Source organism: Martes martes (genome assembly GCF_963455335.1).
Source record: "Martes martes genome assembly, chromosome: 10".
Classification (NCBI taxonomy): Eukaryota; Metazoa; Chordata; class Mammalia; order Carnivora; family Mustelidae; genus Martes; species Martes martes.
This window is the reverse complement of record NC_137898.1, coordinates 72,062,878-72,070,304: the sequence shown is the minus strand read 5'-3', so window position 1 is coordinate 72,070,304 and position 7,427 is coordinate 72,062,878.

Here is a 7,427-nt window from a genome sequence, read left to right as displayed (position 1 = left end):
CGTGATGACCTGGTGGCTGAAGCAGAGAGACTAACTGGTACCAAGAGGTCACACCAGAAAAAAGGCCACCATCACTGTGGACACAGAGGAAGCTAGATCAGAGAGAGGAGACCAGGTAGGACTTATCAGAATGTGCAAAACCCGCAAGAGAATAGTTTTATTCTCAAGTACCACAGAAACATCTATTTTTATTTGAACACACTTATTAAGTATCAGTCTAAGTGTTCATGCAAACTGGTCCCTAGGAACATACTGTGTTTAAATTTAGAGTGTATGATGTTGCCCTAGGTGATCACTCCATAAACGTGAAAGGATACGTTACATTTCTTTAAAATGGTGTTCTTAAATATAGACGTTGTATTACTCAATGATTATACCACCTCCCCCTCAACTCCCATGTGTTGCCATATATAGCCCTGTTTCTCTCTCCTGTGATGTTAAACATTCAACAAGTCTATAGGGAGCATCTGCTAGGTGCCAGGCTCAGTGTTAGGAGCTGGACTTGGGTTTTTACTAGTCAAGTCCTGTCCACGTTGGGGAATTGTAATGGAGAGGTTTATCAATCACTTAATACAGGCCAGGCCCTACACTGGGCCCTACACAAGTCTCATCCTATTCCGACAATAATAGGTGGGTTCTGCTTCCAGTGGAGTTCAATCAGAGAAACAAAACCACTATAAATATAGAAAGATTTGTTACAGGGGTTTGACTTGATACAATTGGGATCTGGCTGTCCTCCCTTCAGATGTTGGAGCTGGAAGTCATGAGGGGAGGCAGTCAGCAAGGCAAGAGGGATGTGAAGTGGGCAGAGATCACAAAGATGGGCTGAAATCAAGTCATGAATTGAATGTTTCATGGTATGAGTGTCCTGCAGAAGCCAGGCCTTGTCCTGGAGCTTAACAGACATACCAGCCAGGAAGTCAGAGCAGCCGAGGGAGGATCTGAGGGGAGGAAAAGTCACTGCAGGTCTGGCTGTTACCTCCCGCCAACCAGGTGAGCAGATAAACAAGGATGTGTGTCAACTACCAAATGACGGTTGCTTCCCTTGCACTTGGCAAATCTCCCACTGGAATCTCTGTTGGGACCACTCAAACCAGAAACATACCAGAAGGGGAGTTCTGGGTTACAGAGCCACCACAGAAACTATTCAAACCACAGTAACCAAGAGGCACTGTCATCACTGACGTTTTAATGAAGACAGAAACAGAGGCTCCATTCTCGGAAACCAATGCTCTGGGCCGACAGACTTGGACCAGCTTGCTGCCAAAGCCTGTGCTTTGAGCCATCGCACACAATATTCTTGGCTTCTGCTTCAGGAAAGTTCACAACAGGGGCAGACAATAAAACACGTTGGTCTCCTTAAGCCCCGGTTGGCCCACATGTGGGCCCAAGATGTAGGGCTTTGTCAGAGCCCCAAATAAGAGGTGGGAGACCGGACAAATATACTGGTTACAAAATACGAAAAGGAAATTTATAATCCAAATGAATATGTGCTTGATACTAATTATGTCAACACATCTTCGACTCATCTACAACTTACATGAAATTTTAAGTTTTTTTATCATGCAAGATTTAGATGAATATTGTCTTTGACAACAGAGGAACGCTCCAAAACTAAGATGCCCGAGGCCTACCAATTTCTTCTAGACAGAGGAAATTTAGGGGGGCAAGGGGAAACTGATGTTTTTAAAACCCATTTTGGAGACCACATTTGAAGCAGACACCGCAGGCCTGCCTTATTTAGCAACTTGGAATTGCAGATATGGAGCAAAAAGGAACAACACTTACCTGACAGTCACCAGGGTTTTATACAAAATGAAGGAAAAATGGGCAGCCTTGGTCTTGGCACACTGCCCACCTTGCTGATGTGTTGGGAGCATTTTAAACCTATCACTGTGGGTGGTTGAACGGGATCAGAAAGCAGAACCGTAGAGATTGAATTTAGCAGCAGACTGAATTGCACTCAACAAGACGTTTGCCTCTCTGCCTGTTCCCTTCTTTCTCTAAGCTCAGGCTGCGGGATGCCTAATCACAGAAGGCAGCCTTCTAGCAAATTCAATTAACCAGAGAGAGCTTTGCGTGGGTTAATGGGTAAGAGAAATGGGAAGAGACAGGACTGCACAGAAATGCCCATGGGCAGTGTGGGAAGGACTCTGGGCTCAGCCAGCCAAAGCTCATCCTTCTCAGGGAACTTGTTCCTCCCCCAGGTATAGCAGCTCCACATGCAAGGTTGGGGGACAAGGGGGATGAGGGAGACAGAATCAGACTCTTCTGGTTCAGTTCCTGCCTCTGTAAGACCTCAGCTCCATAATCAATCACAAGCACTAGCATCCTGATCTTTGTGGATATGTGGCATCTGTTCTGAATACTTAAATGGGGGTAAGGGGTAGCTGGCATGGACTGAGCATTTACCACGTATCAGGCCTTGTGCTAAGCCAGCTTCTCGTCCATCTTCCCAGCACTTGCTCTTAACCACAATGACAAACTGACCTCATGGCTTTCCCAACCAAAGGGCAGCCCCCTTGAGTTTAAACTCCTGCATCAAGGAGGAAGCTGTACTTCCCGCACCTCCCTTCTAGATGCCCATGTTCTAAGACATGATGATATATGACTGCCTGACCTGCCTCTGGAATATACGACCTCATCCCTCCTACTGGGTCTAAAATGCTAGGTCTCTTTCTCTTGAGCCTTCCAACAAGTCTTAGTTTTTAATCTCGAACTGAATTTAATTACAACACGTAATAAAGAGACAGCATTGGTGAAGAGCGTGGTCTTTGGAGCCAGATAGCCAGAGTTTGAATTCCAGCCTTCACATTTACGGTCTTATATGTATGGGCTTGCAGATTTGCTTGAAATCTCTGTCACCTTCTGTTTTCTCATCGTTAAGATGGGTTGAATAGTACCTACCTCACCTAAGATGTTGTGAGGAATAACATACATGTAAATTTACACGCTTCACATGTGCCACATAATCCATACTCAATAAATATCGACACCTAGCTGTAATAGAAATTGCTAATAAATGTGCAGGGCAATGAGTAAGACATTAGCCCACCCTTAGTAGCTCACAGTTCACCTGAGGAAGCAGACATTAAACTAGATAATCATAATACAATAGGAGTACAGAAGTCCAGAAACAGTGGTTCACAACCTTCTTTCTGTCCTCAAACTCCCGAAGAACAAAATGAATTCCCATGAGAAGCAATGGCTCACTCTGGAAGTACCATGTCCTACCAGGATGGTTGGATGGGAAGCCACCCTAGATTCCATTTCCCCATATTCCAACCAGCCCAAATTACCCGAGCAGCTCTGATGACATGCAGATTATAGTCCATTGTCCCTTTCAACACGTTTGTTAAACACAAATGTGCAAGGTCCTGTTTTAGGCAGTGCATAGTGTTTGCAAGCAGTAGAGAGACAATATTGAACCAGAAATTCCAAGTTTGCCAAACATCGACAAGCAGAGATGCTGGTGCTGAGAATTTTAAAACTTCCTGAAGGACAGGAGACCAAGGTTGAGGAGTAGTTAGTTCAGAGAAGGAAGTGAGAAGCCTTAAAAGCATGTTTGTCAAAATAAAGAGACTTCATCCCAAATTATAATCCACACTATCCTTAAATGCACGTGTATAAACAGATGCAGAATCCCTTAGGAGTAGAATAAGGACAGAATTCTATCTCCTTCCTAATAGTCTGAAACTATCTCATCAATATAACAAACAGTAAAAATCCTAAAGGATATGGTTATCATTTGTAGCTTTTAAATAAGGAAAGGGAAAAGAGCAAATAGTTAAAATAGGTGAGACTGTAACTGTAAACCCAGTTGTGTATAATTTAAACCATGGATAAGAACACGAAACCTACATGTAAGCCAATATACGTACTCTCTCGGATCTCTTCCTCTCTGCCCCTAGAATCTCTCTGATGGTTGACAATGAAGGCTCTTATCTCACGAATTATCAAATCAAAGGCCATTATATATTCACTCTTGATATAACAAACCAATAAACTAATTAAATAAAGCTGCCACCTTTCTTGTCCTCTTAGACCTAACCTTCCTGCTTTGAGCAGGCCACTGCTGTTTAGATTCCAGTCATGTCTTTGTGGCTGTCTCTGCTGTCTCCCCAGAAATGCCGTCTGGGCATCCACAACCTCCCTCACAGTCTGGGAGATTAATGGACCTACTGCAGCACAGGTCAGAGGCAGCCAGGCAGGGAGGCTCTTCACGGTCCCTGAGTTCCTTAGAAAGGGAGTGAGGAAGAGTTTAAATAGAAAAGTCTACAAATAAATTTGAATTAGACAAAAATGGGAGCTGAATATAAAAAGGAACAATCTTTAACTCAAGCAGAACTGACATACAGTATTATATTGGTTTCAGGTTACAATATAGTGATTCCACAATGCTATACATTACTCAGTGCTCATCACGGTAAGCGTGCTATTAAACCCCCTTTCCTATTTCACCCATCCCCTAACCACCTCCCCTCTTACAACCACCAGTTTGTTTTTATAGTTGAAAGTCTTTTTTTATCTGTCTTGTTTCTTAAATTCCACAGAGGAGTGAAATCATATGGTATTTGTCTTTCCAAAGAAGCAATCCTGATACTGTGAAGACTGGGTAACAAAGTTTCTAAGACAATGACAGTACCTCCCATCCTCACAGACTGACATTTAGGAGGTTCAAGGCCACACAGGAGAAGCAATGTCAGCAGAAGCAGCCAGCAGGAAGGGTTTTTGAATCATGCAGAGCTCAGCTAAAGACCCAGCTTTACCACTTAATAACTACATGTTCTCAGACAGGTAACCTGAGGCTGGGTTTTACATCCAAAAAGGGAAGATTATTATTTAACTCATAGGTGGTGGTAAGGATTAGCAACTGTTCATTCAAGCCAAAGATCCTGAATCAAAAAGCCCAACTTAAACTATTTTAAACTTAAAAAAAAAAAAAAAGTCAGTATGGTGTAACTAGGGTGTCTGGAAGCCCAAGGGAAAAACACATCTCGGAGACTCAGACACTGTCCAGACTGTTTTCTCCTGTGTGGCAAGCCCATCCTGGTTGACTGCAGATGGCCCTCCTCCAGGCAGCGGGGAGAGGGGAGGAGGAGAAAGGGCCATGGGCTAATCATCTGCCAGTGGAGAGGTAAAGCCTCTCATGCCCAGTTTCTGCAGCAAAGCGGCCAGGGGCTGGGGTTCCAGGAGGAGCTAAGCCCAGAGTCACAAAGACCCTGCAGGTGGGGGGGATGAGATTTCTGGATTCCAGTCAGCCTAATCCACCAAGTACTTGACCCTCTCAGTCTTCCCTCATTTGGAAAGTAGAACTATCATCCTACAGAGATAAGCAGAGCACACTGAGAAATAATATCCCCCTTGGCACTCCAGACTGCTCAGTAAACGTGAGGACATTCATCGGGCAGGATTTCCATGATCGTAATCACCATCTAGTAACCAAACAGGCTAAAAGGCAGACGCCTTTTGTCCTTGGCCATTCTTTTATGCACATATTCATCATTTCATTCATTTATCCATCCATCCCTTGTGGAGCATTTACTATTTACTACGTGTCAGACGCTGCACTGCGCACTTCACATGAGCTCTAACGTTTAGCCCTCGGGATAACGTTAGAAAGCACAGTTGTCAACCCTGCTGCACAGTACAAAAACAGAGGCTCAGACGGGTGAAGTAACTTGCCTAATACTTCACAGAAGTGGAACGCAGGTCAAGTCAAAGGCCAGTCTCTTAACTGCTGGGCTACTAGTTGGTTCATAAACACGACAGAAGATCAGGGGGAAAGGGTGATGAATTCTGTCCAAGGGCAGCCTTGAAGGGGAAGTCAGAATCTCCCCGGCAGGAAAGAGAAAAGGGCACCTGAGGCATAGGGCAGATGGTGTGCAAAGACCCTGTGTGTGGCAAGTGTCCTTTGTTTCTAGTCAACATCCAGCAGGTCCTACTAACTCAAACTACTAGAGAGGACAGCTTGAACTAGCCAAAGATCCAAACGATGTTCACTTATTAAAAAAAAAAAATGCAAGTTTATTACATTTCCTACACTTACAAACACAAAATTCCCAAAAGAAAAAAACAAACTTATTAACAGGTTGATCTGTTCAGTGTAGCGCCAACTATCCTGGGCCACACGAACACAGTGGACAGACCCCAGCCTTCCCTGAACCATTTTATCAGGCAGCATACCACCTTTCTCTTTTTGGAATTCTCACAACTGACTTTCCCAGCCTAACCATCTGTTAATCGGCTACTGAAGACGTATGTAAGACATCATCCATTTCAGATATTTAGTGACAATTAAACTTCACTTATGTGGAGTTTCTACCTCTAAGGGACAAATACTATCTTTGAAAAAAAAAAAAAATCAGGGAAGGTTTAAGTAGTCATGGGAAGTAAAACAGAAAGACTGAAGTCTATTTCCTGTGATAAACAGCTTCTCCCCATACCTTGAAAGTACCACTTCATTCCCCAGCTTATCAAATAGGAAACTAAGGCCAGCACTGTACATTCCTCAGACCTCATTCTCTCTCCCTTCCCCTTCATGGAATCCCCTGCTCTGGGAGTCTTGCCTCCTTCCTATCTTCGCCCCTGCCCCGGCTCACCGTTCCCTCTATCGCTGAATCAGCTCAGGATTCATCACCTCTCCCCTCCCTGCCACTGGGCTCGCTGCCCTCCTACCCATGCCCTGGAATGAGCTGTTTAATACCAGGTGCTGTCAATCATCTCGCATCACTGTCACGACTGGTCAGGCCAGGCAAGGTGAACCAGAATCCTTCCCCAGAACATAGATGTCAACAATTTAAATTCCTCCTCACACCTTCTGCCCCATGGGGAGGCTGCAGCCAAGAGGTGAGGAGAAGGCCACCATTCGAAAAGAAGGAGAGAGAAGTAGATGAGCCACGGGGAGTCCTGACAATGCCAAATCCTTGGTTCTCAGCCCTAATCTGATTCCTTTTGGTTACCCCTATAGCAGTATCAACCACGAAAGCCAGCAAATTACTTTTTTGCTTAAAAACAAAAACACTGGTTGTATCATCCCTGGATCTTCACTAAGTCCTCATTACTTTGAGGGTGAAGTTCAAGCTTGGAAGCCAGCAAGCTATGCCCCTCATAGCAAAACGTTTCGGGTTTGGGGTTTTTTTTTTTTTTTTTAAAGATTTTATTTATTCATTTGACAGAGAGAGAGATCACAAGTAGGCTGAGAGGCAGGCAGAGAGACGGGGAAGCAGGCTTCCCGCCAAGCAGAGAGCCTGATGCAGAGCTTGATCCCAGGACCCTGAGATCATGACCTGAGCAAGGCAGAGGCTTTAACCCACTGAGCCACCCAGGCGCCCCACAAACCGTTTTATCTCCCACATCCAGACTTATCTCCGCAGCCTCCCTCACCGCATTCTAAGTTCAGAGCTGCATTCATCCTAAGCTCTGTT